At 42.2% G+C, this 12388-nt stretch overlaps 1 protein-coding gene across 17 annotated transcripts in view; it reads right to left on the bottom strand.

The window, feature by feature from the left end:
- The window catches only part of CLIP1 (CAP-Gly domain containing linker protein 1), a 161671-nt gene that overhangs the window by 131878 nt on the left and 17405 nt on the right, over positions 1-12388 (bottom strand). The window contains exons 1-2 of one of the 17 annotated variants that reach the window (XM_061603009.1): positions 6577-6631; positions 4917-5012 (exon numbers count right to left, since the gene is read on the bottom strand). The exons of 13 other annotated variants lie outside the window; for them this stretch is intronic. The gene's annotated coding sequence lies outside the window, so the exon portion shown is untranslated. Of the gene's footprint in view, positions 1-478; positions 658-4916; positions 5013-6576; positions 6657-12388 lie in introns of those variants that run through there. 3 more of the 17 variants (XM_061603005.1, XM_061603010.1, XM_061603007.1) reach the window with 3 other exon arrangements.

The following is a 12388-nucleotide window of genomic DNA, read 5'->3' as shown; positions in this document are numbered from 1 at the left end:
CTTGTAAAGAAACTTCTGTGTATTCTGCAACCCTCAGCAAGAATAAAGGAATATTCTCAGGATAAAATTGGCAACGGCCGCATTGAAAGCCCACTTCCCATTAAAAACATATTGACTTTTGAAACTTAAAGAAATCCATTACAGTAAAAAAACAGACAGTTGTTTCCACACTGAGTTTTTGTCTAAAGGCTATTTTTTAAGAAAGGAAAGAAGAGCCCTTTATGGCATTATCAACCTTACCATAGAAAAGATTCAGCTATTTGAGACATTCAGACAATTCTAGGTATTTGTAAAGCATTGCAACATCCCAAAGCAAAACACACAGCCTAGCAAGGGGGGGGCAAAGGAGGGGGAAAATCAGCACATGGGGCTTAGAGAATCAAACCTTTTAAAAAGAGCTGAACAACAGCAACAACAAAAAACCTCATGATGGTGCATGATGGTGTTATCCCTTGACAGCTAATGAACAGGCACCCACCTCTTCTCTACTGGAATTCCTTGCTGATGATCACAAGACTCTTTAGCCCATTATATAGTCCCCCATACAGTGCCCCAGCACTGGAGCCAGAGTTAGGAAGGAGTCACCTCCCTCTTCGGTTGCCAGGAAAAGAGAATAGCTTTGATTCAGAGGCCTGCTACAAGCTTTATAAGGAATTTTAATCAAGTATTCCTCCCTGGCTTGTTGGGACTGACTTCCTTTAATTGCAACAAGAAGAGGGCAGGTTATTTTTTAACTCAGAATGCACTGGTGATCTAAATGTACCTTTTGCTGTTTGCCAACACATAACTTATGCCAAAAGGGACTTGAAAGAGGCAGCATTAGGGGTTACAGGTGGTGCTGGTTTTGGTGGCGAGAACAATTAAATTGCCTGCAAGTAACACTCTCGAGGAGGCAGAGACGTTTTGAAATAATTTCAGAAAGGCAACTTGGTTGCTCAACTGTTTTCTCGGAACTTGACATACAGGTTATGGAATGCAGATCCTGGGCCTGCAGCTCGCACAGTGTCCTGACAGCAGCACAAGCCTCTGCACATGCAACATTTAGGTCATGCTGTAGGACTGCCAGCATTACTCTGGCCTAGCATGGAAACTGATCTCAGAAGCATTATAAGAGGACCAAATGCTCTTCTGCAGGAAGAGAAGTAAAGTCTGGACCCATCTTCCCCTCCTCTTGTCCCTACTTGGGTTTTAGACTTTTGTTTAAATGTGCATGGGAAAACAAAAGCAGACCCCCCTCTCTCACCATTTTGTAAAGCTTGGGAACTTGCTGCTGTTTGGGTATCCCAGCACAAAATCTTTATCAAAGCCTCCAAAACTATCCCAGACCTTGCCTCATCCTCTCTCTGCATCCTTATTTCACATTATTTCTGTCTGCATAACCCTCACTGCTTCAACTCTATTGCTGCCCCATGCTTTCTTAAGAGCATTCTTCTTTGCTGCCCTCTATGGCAATACCTTCCCCATCCCACCCCCAAAGCTAACTACAAGGTGTCATTTATTTTATTTAAAACCATTATATCTTGTCTTTCCATTAAAACACTCAAGGGGGCTTAGAACAAGGGTTAAAATAAGAAACTCAGAAGGTAACAGATCAGGAGAAAGCAGATTAAAAACTCAAAAACCAGTGGTTTGGCTGCTGGTTAAAGGCAAGGTAGGCCTCCCTTTGAAGGTAATTTCATGACTTGGTGCCAATATAGAGAAGCCTCTCCCCCACATTCCAGTCAAACACAATTCAGGTGGCAACAAGTAGAGGGCTCTGGCTTCCCTCCCCAAGTAGGATTGCCTGATGCCCAACATTTTTGTTCTCTGAGGCATTTTAATAGTTTTAAAGCAGTATGGGTAGAATGCTGTATGCTGAGACACTGGAGTGGAAGTTTTTACCTTCCTGTTTTCTTTGCTATTTTGCTTGAGTAATGGCTACCAAGCACAACATATGTGGACTCCTGTTTTCATGCATCAGACTTCTAAGCATTTTTGTGGCCCACCCATTCTGCCATGACTTATTCAAACTAACCGAATTCATAACTAGCACACAGGAATGGGTGTATGGGATCACCTGTAAAGTGTGGCCACATTTGCACATCTTGGTAAGCCAGGTTGCTGCACACTGCCCATCTGCTCCCACTTGGTCCTTCCTGGCAGGAGTGGCACAACAAAGCAGGCAGCCAAAAGTAAGCTTGCTTCACATGATGACCAAAGCAGAGATCCTGGTTGCCCTCTAACAAACTCTAGGGCAATTCTACACCATACATTTAAAGCACGTGTCTTCCCCCAAAGAATCCTGGGAACTGTGGTTTCCCCTCATAGAGCTACAAATTCCCAGGACCCTTAACAAATTAACACTTCCCATGGTTGATTGAGGGAAGTCGTGAGCTTTAAATGTGCGTTTCAGCATATGGTGTGGACCTCACCAGCCAGTCTCTAATCATGGTTTATTTCTGGTTTATGAATGCTGGGTTGTTAGGGAGCTGCAAACCAGGGACCTGGGCATGGACATCATGGGAAGCCAAGTTTAATGGCAGCTCCCTGATTTGTTTCTCCCATGTGCACCAGGGAAGGTGCAAAGCAGGAACGATCAAGCAGCATGCATCAGCACACTGCTAATTGCCTGTTACAATAAACATTCAGAGTTGTGACAAAGGAAGAATTGGGCAATTTTTAAATTGGGCATAGAGTGTCAAGGGGAGAGTGGATGAAAAAGGCCTTTAAAAGCATAGCAGATTTTATGGACAGTCCCAGAGAACTGCTTGGGGCAGCTCCCTGCTGAAGCTAAGCAGGGTCAGGTCTGGTCAGTGCCTGGATGGGAGACCGCCTGGGAACCATATGTAAGCCGCCTTGGGTTTCAGTAATGAGAAGAAAGGTGGGGTATAAATGTAATAAATATAAACTGCCTCTGAATGTGGAAAGAAGGGTCTAAAAGAATGCACTTCTGACTGATCTATTCCCTGGCATTTCACAGGCACTTAAAAGCCACAATTCATTTAGTCTAATGCCAGTGGTGTAAATCCCTGGAGCTAAAACACCCCCTGAAACCCTTCAAATGATTATTCCAGCAGATTAACCACAAGAAGTGGTTATGGGGGAGGAGGAAACTGACTGGCATGCAGAGCATTAAAACTTTGTCTGCTAGGAAATCAACAAGAGGCAACAATGATCAAGCCGAAAGTATGCTAAAAATAAACCACAGGCCACTCATAAGGACAGCACAGGCACATGCCTCTGAACTTACAAATAAAAACAAAACGGATATACAGTACTAATGGTCGGTAAAGAACAGAAGCAGCATTAGACTTCCACAGAGGAAATGACAGGACTTAAGATGAAAACATGTGTTTAGAAGCTCAGGTTTTCTCTCAAATCCCCTTTGGAGAGTTCACAGTTTCTCTTTCTACGTGTATGTGGGCTTATTCTCCAAACTTTAGCTGCCACCTGCATTCTACAGCAGTGGTTCCCAACCTTTATGAGTACGGGACCCCCTTTAAAAGCTCAAAATATTTTGTGATCCTCCTCCCTCCAAGGAAGGCAGGCTGGTTGCCAGGAAGGAAGGGGGAAAGCAGCCTTTCCTTGCAGCCTTGCTTCTTTTTGCTTCACAAAAAGCCCTCTCCTCTCGTTCTAAGTAAGGGTGTCATCAGCAGCGGCAGTGCGAGGAGACGGGAGTCAGTAATAGTAATTCCCTCTTCTTCCTCGTAGCTCCACCCTCAGCCTCCTTTGGCATCTGCCACATGTTTTATAGGCAGATGCCTGCCCTTGGTGGGCCTGAAAGATGCTCTGACACTTCAGCAAAAGTCCTCCCCTCTTGTCTGGAGCAAGGGGGAGGTGTCATCTGCAGCGGCAGCAGGAAGCAGACAATGTCCAGGGACTGAACACTTTTAAAAAATAATAATTCATTTCTTTACTGTTTGCGGCCTCCTCTGGATTACTTTGCAGCCCCCAGGTTGGGAACCACTGTTCTACAGCATTACTTTAATCTAATATCAGTGTTTAGAATAAATGCCACTTGTCCCTACTATCTTGTTAATTCTAAGACCACAGCAGCAACCCTACTCAGTCGGGCTAAAGGTCTATTAACCCATCTTATGCTGAACACCAAGGACCAGATACAAACAAGAAGCACTGATCGAGAATTCTCTTTCCATATGCTTTTCTTGCAGCTTTTGGGAATCCAAAGTTTAGAGACAGGCTCAGCACACCCTGACTAAGACTCAAAGGTCTGAAGAGGATCCAAACACCATCCAACCCAGGACATAAATCTCTATGCACTGTCCCATTTTTATTTTAAAATTTATTTCGAAGCCGGAGTCGGTACATTTCTACCGACTCCGACTCCACCCAAAATTGCTTCCGACTCCGACTCTAACTCCATGACTCCGACTCCACAGCCCTGGCTACAAGGTTCTCCCCCTTCTCATATTATCCTTAAAACAACCCTGTGAGGTAGGTTAGACTGAGAGAGACAATGACTCGCTCAAGGTCACCCAGTGAGCATCATGGCTGAGTGAGGATATAAACCCTGGTCTCCTGGGTCCCTGACCAACACTGTAATCACTACAACACATTGCCTGAATGATGCAAGGATTAGTTTACTACACCGTTCAAAACAAGCAAAGCTATTAGGCCAAAAAGGGTTGCAGAATTAATTAGGCAAATTGTCCATTTGCTCTTCTGTTTTCTTTTCCTACAAGACTTCACTTTTCTTACTCACTGTTCTACTTCCCTCCAGTGGAGCCTTTAAGCACCAATATATCTTCCTCTCCCTGACCAGCTAGTTTTCTACATGCAGGAAATGGGACTCCATACTTGCAATCTGGAATGATATCTTCCAGGAAGAACTTTCCCAAGTGATCTTGCTGAGCATGCTGAGCACAGCATACAGAACTCTAACAACAAAATAAGCACTGCCTTTTCTAGCAGATTACCTGGTGCAGTGGGGAAATGATTCATTCGCTCGTTCAGCTTCACAGAATTCTAGAATTGTGCACCTCAGTTTTGATGATCAAACCACCAAGAACATTCTGCACCAAATGAATAATAGAAAATAGCATAATTCAGGTATCTTGAACAATGCAATTGAACATGATACCTGGGGTCATAGCAAGTAATTTTACAGATTCAGTAATATACTGGTTTCTTTGTGATGATAGGAAGTGTTGTTGTTTTTTAAATGGCTTCTGTGTCTTCTTAGCCTTGGAAGGAATTCCCTTCCATGCCAGCTGAGTACTAAGGTTTTTCCCCAGTCCCTTCACCCACCCTTTCTTCACTCAAATGCTTTGCTTCTTCAATTAACTAGACCAGGAGCTAAATTAGCTCATTGTGTTGTTAAAGGAGCTGTCAAATCTGTAAATTGCAGGATAACTCAAGTCATGGAACATCTCCTAGGCATTTAAGAAAAAGAACTGCATGGAGTCAATTTAAACAGGTGAAATCTTTGTGAAAGAAACTTGGGTGATCAAACCTAGTATGTCTAAAAGAGGAAGTGAACACCAAGAAAAACTACAGCCGTACAAGCCAGCTGAACGTCTATGGCCCTCTTGGCTGCCCCTCATTTTTGACTGTAGCATCGTAGCTATACTTTACTTGGAAAACATTGTAGCTTTCTGAGCTAAAGTGGCAGCCTCAGAGTCTTTTCATACAAGTGTGTCACGTCCAAGGCACGCTGAAGTTCCCATACTAGCTTCAAAACAACAGGAAGGTCATATCAAAATGGCTCAAGATTAAATCTTTGATTTGGTGAACAGGCAACAAGTTTTGAGTCGTACAGAACTGTTTTCTGTGCAACTCAAAAGTCTGTTACTCTTATCAACAAAGCTGGCCTAGTGAAAAGTGTCATTTGGACCGTTCTGGATCCCCATAATTTTTTAACAATAGCAAACATCAGAAACAGTAAAAATAGTAAATAGCTATCATAAAAGGAAATTGAAATATCTCAAAAGCTTGCAAGAAAAGGATTTTCTTGGCACGTCATCTAAAGGAGTGAGGCTGTGAAGAGGAAGTCACACAACTTTGGTGCTACCACAGAGAAGGCCTTATCCTGTGTCACCAGCCATCAAACTCCAGGCTGAAAAAGGGCCTCTCCAAAGATCATAACATTCAGGCAGGGTTACACAACAGCAGATGGTTCTTAATACATGAGCATCCCATTTCCCTCCATCTTAATATAGTAATGTCAGCATTCAAAAACAAGGGCTCAGTGGAAGGAAACTACTGTGCAATGGTAGGAAATAAAACTTTAAGCTCAGCATCCTCTCTTTGGTAATTTAAAGTGGCACTGCAGTTAATAATGGAAAATAATGCTGGGATACTGGAGAAAGTCACATGCACAGGAAAATACATGACAAATGGCACTTGCGAATGTGCTTCCCTGAGAGAAAAGGTAGTGAAATAGAAAAGGGTCGGGTATCAAAAGTAAGCAGAAGTAATTTCAGCAGTTCATACTCAGCTGAAAAGTTGCTACCTCCAGGGATTTCTACCATAAGACAATGTTTTAAGGAAGCAATAGCTGGACCACATGCAGAGATTTGAAGTAACAAAAAAGTCTATTTAAAATCTGAAGCTTTAGTTGTTCTGTAAGTTACCTACCCAAACTGAGATACAGCTTCTTTATTTCTGTTACAATGCTAATATCTAGGAGAGCTTCCAGGGGATTGGATCATTGAGTGTCTAGGGAAAGCTTCAAGTGGTGCAGCCTGAAATTCCCTCAGCTTGTGCTCTTTAATTAGCAGTACCAGAATGCACAGTTAAGCCCACGAGGGTGTGGGCTCTCTCCTCCCCCCTTTGCATTATGACTTCATTTGCTCTGACCTCACAGCCAAGCATTCAAGAATGTCTGCAAGAACGCCTCTTGGAATGCAGCTAGTAGGCCAGGCTCAGTAGGGACTGGAGGGAGAGGACTGTTTCCCCAGCTTTTGCCTTTTCAACAGAAAGGCAAAAACCCATCAGTGCTAGCCTTGTTATTCCCTATATATTAATTATACATTGTTTACTGATAATAACTTGATATACTGCCAACATACTTGTTGGTTATGTTATTCTGGAAAGTACCAAGACAGGTCCATGCTCCAGGGAGCTTACAACCTAAATTTTGATGGAAGTGAAGGAAGGTGAAAAAATAGCAAGGGTTAATGGAAAGAATATACATAAATGCAGTAACATGTGGTCTAGGTTTTGTTTCAGTAGAGAGTTATGGTTTCACAAAAGTGCTGGGCTTGAAAGCAAGACAGAAGGAATGGTGCAAGTGCTTCAGGCATAAGACATGGCAAGTAAAATGGGTGGAATGGTTTAAGAGAACAGGAGGCATCCAGAGCATGGTAGATTCAGAAGAAAGAAGGTAAGAGGCACAGATATATAGCTGTATGAAGGCAAAGAGATGGAGATGGGGAAGGAGGGGCTAATGCCATATTAAGGAGGGCAAACTGCACCACCTCCATCTTTGCTGCAGAAAACTCAAAATATATTACTCTCGCGGTGCCTTTACTTAAACACTGAAAAAATCTGTTATACCCAAAGGTCATGGTTTGGTACCAAGAAAAACAAATACTGAAGATGGCAATTGGTGATTTGCACAAAGCTAATATGAATCATCACTGGAGAGGTGATGAACATGGGGTCTAGGAGGCAAGGTCAAAATACCAGTATATCCAAGGATTCGCTAGCTGACCTTTCGGAAGCCTCTGTGTCTTACCATTGGCTTTCCAGTTCTGACATGTGGAAAAGAACAACCTGCCTCATTTGAGGAGAAGACAAAGAGTTTAAATATGGTATATTATTTTGGGAAGGGCCAGAAGATAAGCCTATATATTGCTATATTTCATGCAATATGAGTAAAAATAATGTAAAAGTTATTCAAAGTTATATAACTGCATTATAAAAGCTATAATTTTAATAACGTTGCTTGTGTATCATGCCTTTTAGATTGTAAGCCCAAGGGCAGGGAGTGCCTTGCTGCTGTTTTTCCCACCTATCTTCTTTTAGCTTATTTGCAACAGCAGGAATAACAAAACATAACCACATAAAACAATATAAGATTGCCTTATGTATGGATCACACAAAACATATTTGCATATATGCATCATCAGAAAACCATATGCTGAAGCCCACAACAGAAAACAGTTAAGAGATTATTGCTGAAATACATCATGTCAGAGACATTCATGAGATTATGGGGGCACTGATCAGATTCACCTCTATTAAAATAATAAATCCATTTACTCCAAGTTGCATCAAAACCAATTTTGGCTTCATTCAGGTGATCTATGCAGCCTTTCCCAACTTTTGGGTCCCCAGATGTTGCTGGACTACAATTCCCATCATTCCAGACGATTGGCCATGCTGGATGGAGCTGATGGGAGTTGCAGTCCGATAACCTCTGGGGACGCAAAGGCTGGGAAAGGGTGGCCTGTGTAGTGCCTGTAAAAATACAATTGAAAATCATACAGCATCTAGCACAGCACATAACAATTGCTACACCAGGCAGAAAAATCATTAAGTGGTTCACCAAGATCCTCAGCAATTTTCAAGTGGTAGGTTGGGGGGAAAGTTACAGATGATTACTAAATGTTGGAAATTTCAAGCATTGCTGCTGTCAAAAAGAAAATGATCAGATCTTTAAACAATTAATCTTTTTTTACTCCAACAAAGGGGATGCCAGCTATTATCGTTGCGAAATCGTGGAGGATGGGTGAAGTGCTGAACAATTAGAGGAGGGCTAATGTTGTCTCCATCTTCAAAAAGAGCAAAAAGGAGGAAACTGGGAACTACAGATCAGTCAGCCTGACATCAATCCCTGGGAAAATTATGGAATAGATTATAAAGCAGTCATTCCATAAGCACCTTGAAAACAATGCAGTGATTACTAGAAGCCAACATGGATTTATCAAGAACAAATGCTGCCGGACTAATCTTATCTTGTTTTTTGATCACGTAACCTCCCTGGTAGATATTCTGATTAGCAAGCTAGCTAAATGTGGGCTGGACGAAACAACTATCAGGTGGATCCACAGCTGGTTACAGAATCGTACTCAAAGAGTGCTTATCAATGATTCCTTCTCAAACTGGGGGAAGGTAATGAGCGGAGTACCACAGGGCTTGGTCCTGGGCCCGGTGCTCTTCAACATTTTTATGAGGTGCAGGGAATGCTTATCAAATTTGCAGATGACACAAAATTGGGAGGGATAGCTATTACCTTGGAAGACAGAAACAAAATTCAAAGGGATCTTGATAGGCTGGAGCATTGGGCTGAAAACAACAGAATGAAATTTAACAGGGATAACTGCCAAGCTCTACACCTAGGAGAAAGAAACCAAATGCACAGTTATAAGATGGGGGACGCTTGGCTAGCAATACTACATGCAGGAAGGACCTTTGAAGTGTTGTTGATCACAAGCTGAATATGAGCCAACAGTGTGATGTGGCAGCAAAAAAGGAAAATGCTATTTTAGATTGCATTAACAGAAGTGTAGTTTCCAACCTGCATGAAGTATTGGTTCCCCTCTATTTGGCACTGGTTAGGCCTCATCTTGAGTACTTCGTCCAGTTCTGGACACCACACTTTAAAAAGGATGCAGACAAACTGGAATGGGTTCAGAGAAGGGCAACGAGGATGATCAGGGGACTGGAAACAAAGCCTTGTGAGGTACTGAAAGAACCGGGCATGTTTAGCCTTGAGAAGACTGAGGGAAGATATGATAGCACTCTTCCAGTACTTGAAAGGTTGCCACACAGAGGAGGGCCAGGATCTCTTCTCAATCGTCCCAGAGTGCAATAATGGGCTCAAGTTTCAGGAAGCCAGATTTCGACGGAACATCAGGAAAAACCTCCTAACTGTTAGAGCAGCACAACAATGGAACCAATGACCTAGGGAGGTGGTGGGCTCTCCAACACTGGAGGCATTCAAGAGGCAGCAAGACAGCCACCTGTCAGGTATGCTTTAATTTGGATTCCTGCATTGAGCAGGGGGTTGGACTCAATGGCCTTATAAGCTCCTTCCAACTCTATGACTGTATGAACCATCAATATTATTACTGAGAAGTTAGGAAGCCAAGGTCAGAAAGCACATACCATCAGTTCTTGACAGAACCACCAGAACTGTTAGGATAGCCCTTCCCCTACCTTCCCTGGGGCTACTTAAAACTTGCATGCCTTGAGGGAATGCAGAAGCCCCAGCCTAGGAACTTGTACCGTCTGGAAAAAAAAATCAGCCAACCTGAGAGGGCACTGTCGCTCTACATTTTATACTTCTGATTATCTATTAGTATTTTAAAATTGTACATACCTTGGCAGAAAGGCAGCATTAAACACAATAAAGAGTTTTTTGAAAGCCACTCTGGAGCCTTCTTGGCTAAAAAGCAGGGTGTAAATGCTTTAAATAAATAATGGCTATATATGGCTGTTTAGCATGATTTTAACAGGGAAGTGGGTCATTTCCTAATAGAGCAAAACAAGTCAAAACAATGAACATATTATGCCTCTCCTAGAAATTCTGCACTAATATATAATATATGATATCCAGATATGCACCTGTTTGTTGAGAGTTCTAAGTTTCCTACTTATTAGGGAGAAGTAGAGGACCTTCCTACTACTGAGGGATGACAAACGAATGATTGATGGAAGAAGCCTTTTTCCCTGAGGGGTAAAGTTACTTCTCTAAGTCTCCACAAGGCTAGCCTGCTTCCTTGAAAATGGATAGGGGCTAGAGGGGCCAGGTTTTCATGAGGCACAAAATCTAGTACCATTGCTTCCCCAAAATATCAGCCCCAAAGTATCCCATTTCCTCTCCTAACATTGCTATAAGGTTACATTTTGTTTTCACACAAGAGCTCCTTAATGCGTACACACACAACCAATCCTCCAGCAGTCAAGAATCTCAAATGCTCTAATATTGTATATCTCGGCTTAGGGTGCTCATTCATATATTAAATCCTGTTCTCTGCAGTCAGGGGTTATGTGTCTGCTACGTCATTTGTTTTCTTCCTCAACAGAAGCCTCAAGCCAAACCATGAACAGCCACCCCCATACGCTTAAGCTTTTACCACAGCTTAGTTCAAACCATACCATAAGGGTAAATACATTCAGTAAACCCTCACCCCCACTTTTAACAGATCTTGCTCTTTAGAGAAAGTTTAGGAGTTCCTCCCCCAATATTAAAGGGGACAATATTTCAGTATTTGTCCTTAGGTTCTGAACAGTTTCCCCCATTTGATGCTGTTAACTCTTGCAATATTTAAAAGCCTGCTTCTTTCATTTGCAATTACTGTTCCTCTTTCCTCCTCAGTGTGGAAGGAACTTCGTCACCAAGCAGTTTTCCGAAGTTCATGAAAGGAAAACTAAGTGCCTTTCAAAAAAATTTCTCCCTACACATAGGAATTTCAGGAAGGAACATTTTATTTAAAAAATCCCAAACCCATAACCAGCACAACAGATCAATTCACAATATAAAGATAAGTTACCCAAGAACTGAATTATTATTTATCAAACAGATAAACCCAATAGCTATCATAAATATTTTTATACAGTGGAAGGTTGAAACTGAAATTATGGCAACATTCTCAGTGATTCACACACAAATAAATTATATTTGGATGGTTTGGCAACTTATGAATCTTTCTTATCTACACAAGCTAAGAATTTTAGGGTAGAAGAGTGTTTTCCTCAAACTGGATCCCAGGGAACCCTGTGCTCCTCAAAAATTTACCAGAGGTTCTCAGTGCAGAAGCAAGTAATGGTAACAAGCTCTGCTGAAAGATAGCTTGCCCAGGACTACAGATCTTCCTTGCAATGAGTAACTTCAAGTGAGTCCTGAGCAAGTTCTAAGATAAACACAATTCAAGCATGGGTGTGCTTGCCTGTCATCACATCCTCAAGAATCCTGTTCCCTAGGAACATGTCTTGAAATCATCTGCAATTTGCAGAAGTTCTGTGGCAGATGTGCAGAGGTTTCTTAACAAATTGATGTGGAAAGGGTTCCATGGCGGTAGAGAGTTTAGGAGACAGCACATTTTGCACACTACATTAGCCAACAGCTCACGATGACAAGCTGTATTTCCTGTGAGCTGTGCATGACAACATGGCATACCTATTTGAACACAACAAATCTTTTATACATCACATTAGAAACATAGTTAAAATAAACTATGGTTTAATGTGAACAAGCAGCATGCCGATGTGCACTGTTCAAAACTTCATGTTATGTCAGTTTGTCATTAAGTGCAAATCCAGGCTCATGGTTTGTTTCTCTCCAAACCAACCACAAATGGAAGCCAAGGTTTGCACTTGGTTTACTGCACATGGTTTCTTTAGAGAGAAAAAACCATGAGCCTAGGTCCCACATAATGGCAAGGTACACTCTGGCTTGTTTCCTCTCCACTGTGGCAGCAACAGGAGCAGGGGAGAGGTG

This window comes from Rhineura floridana, chromosome 19 (genome assembly GCF_030035675.1).
Source record: "Rhineura floridana isolate rRhiFlo1 chromosome 19, rRhiFlo1.hap2, whole genome shotgun sequence".
Classification (NCBI taxonomy): domain Eukaryota; kingdom Metazoa; phylum Chordata; class Lepidosauria; order Squamata; family Rhineuridae; genus Rhineura; species Rhineura floridana.
Note: the sequence above shows the minus strand (reverse complement) of the source record. Positions and strands in the feature narration are given on the sequence as shown.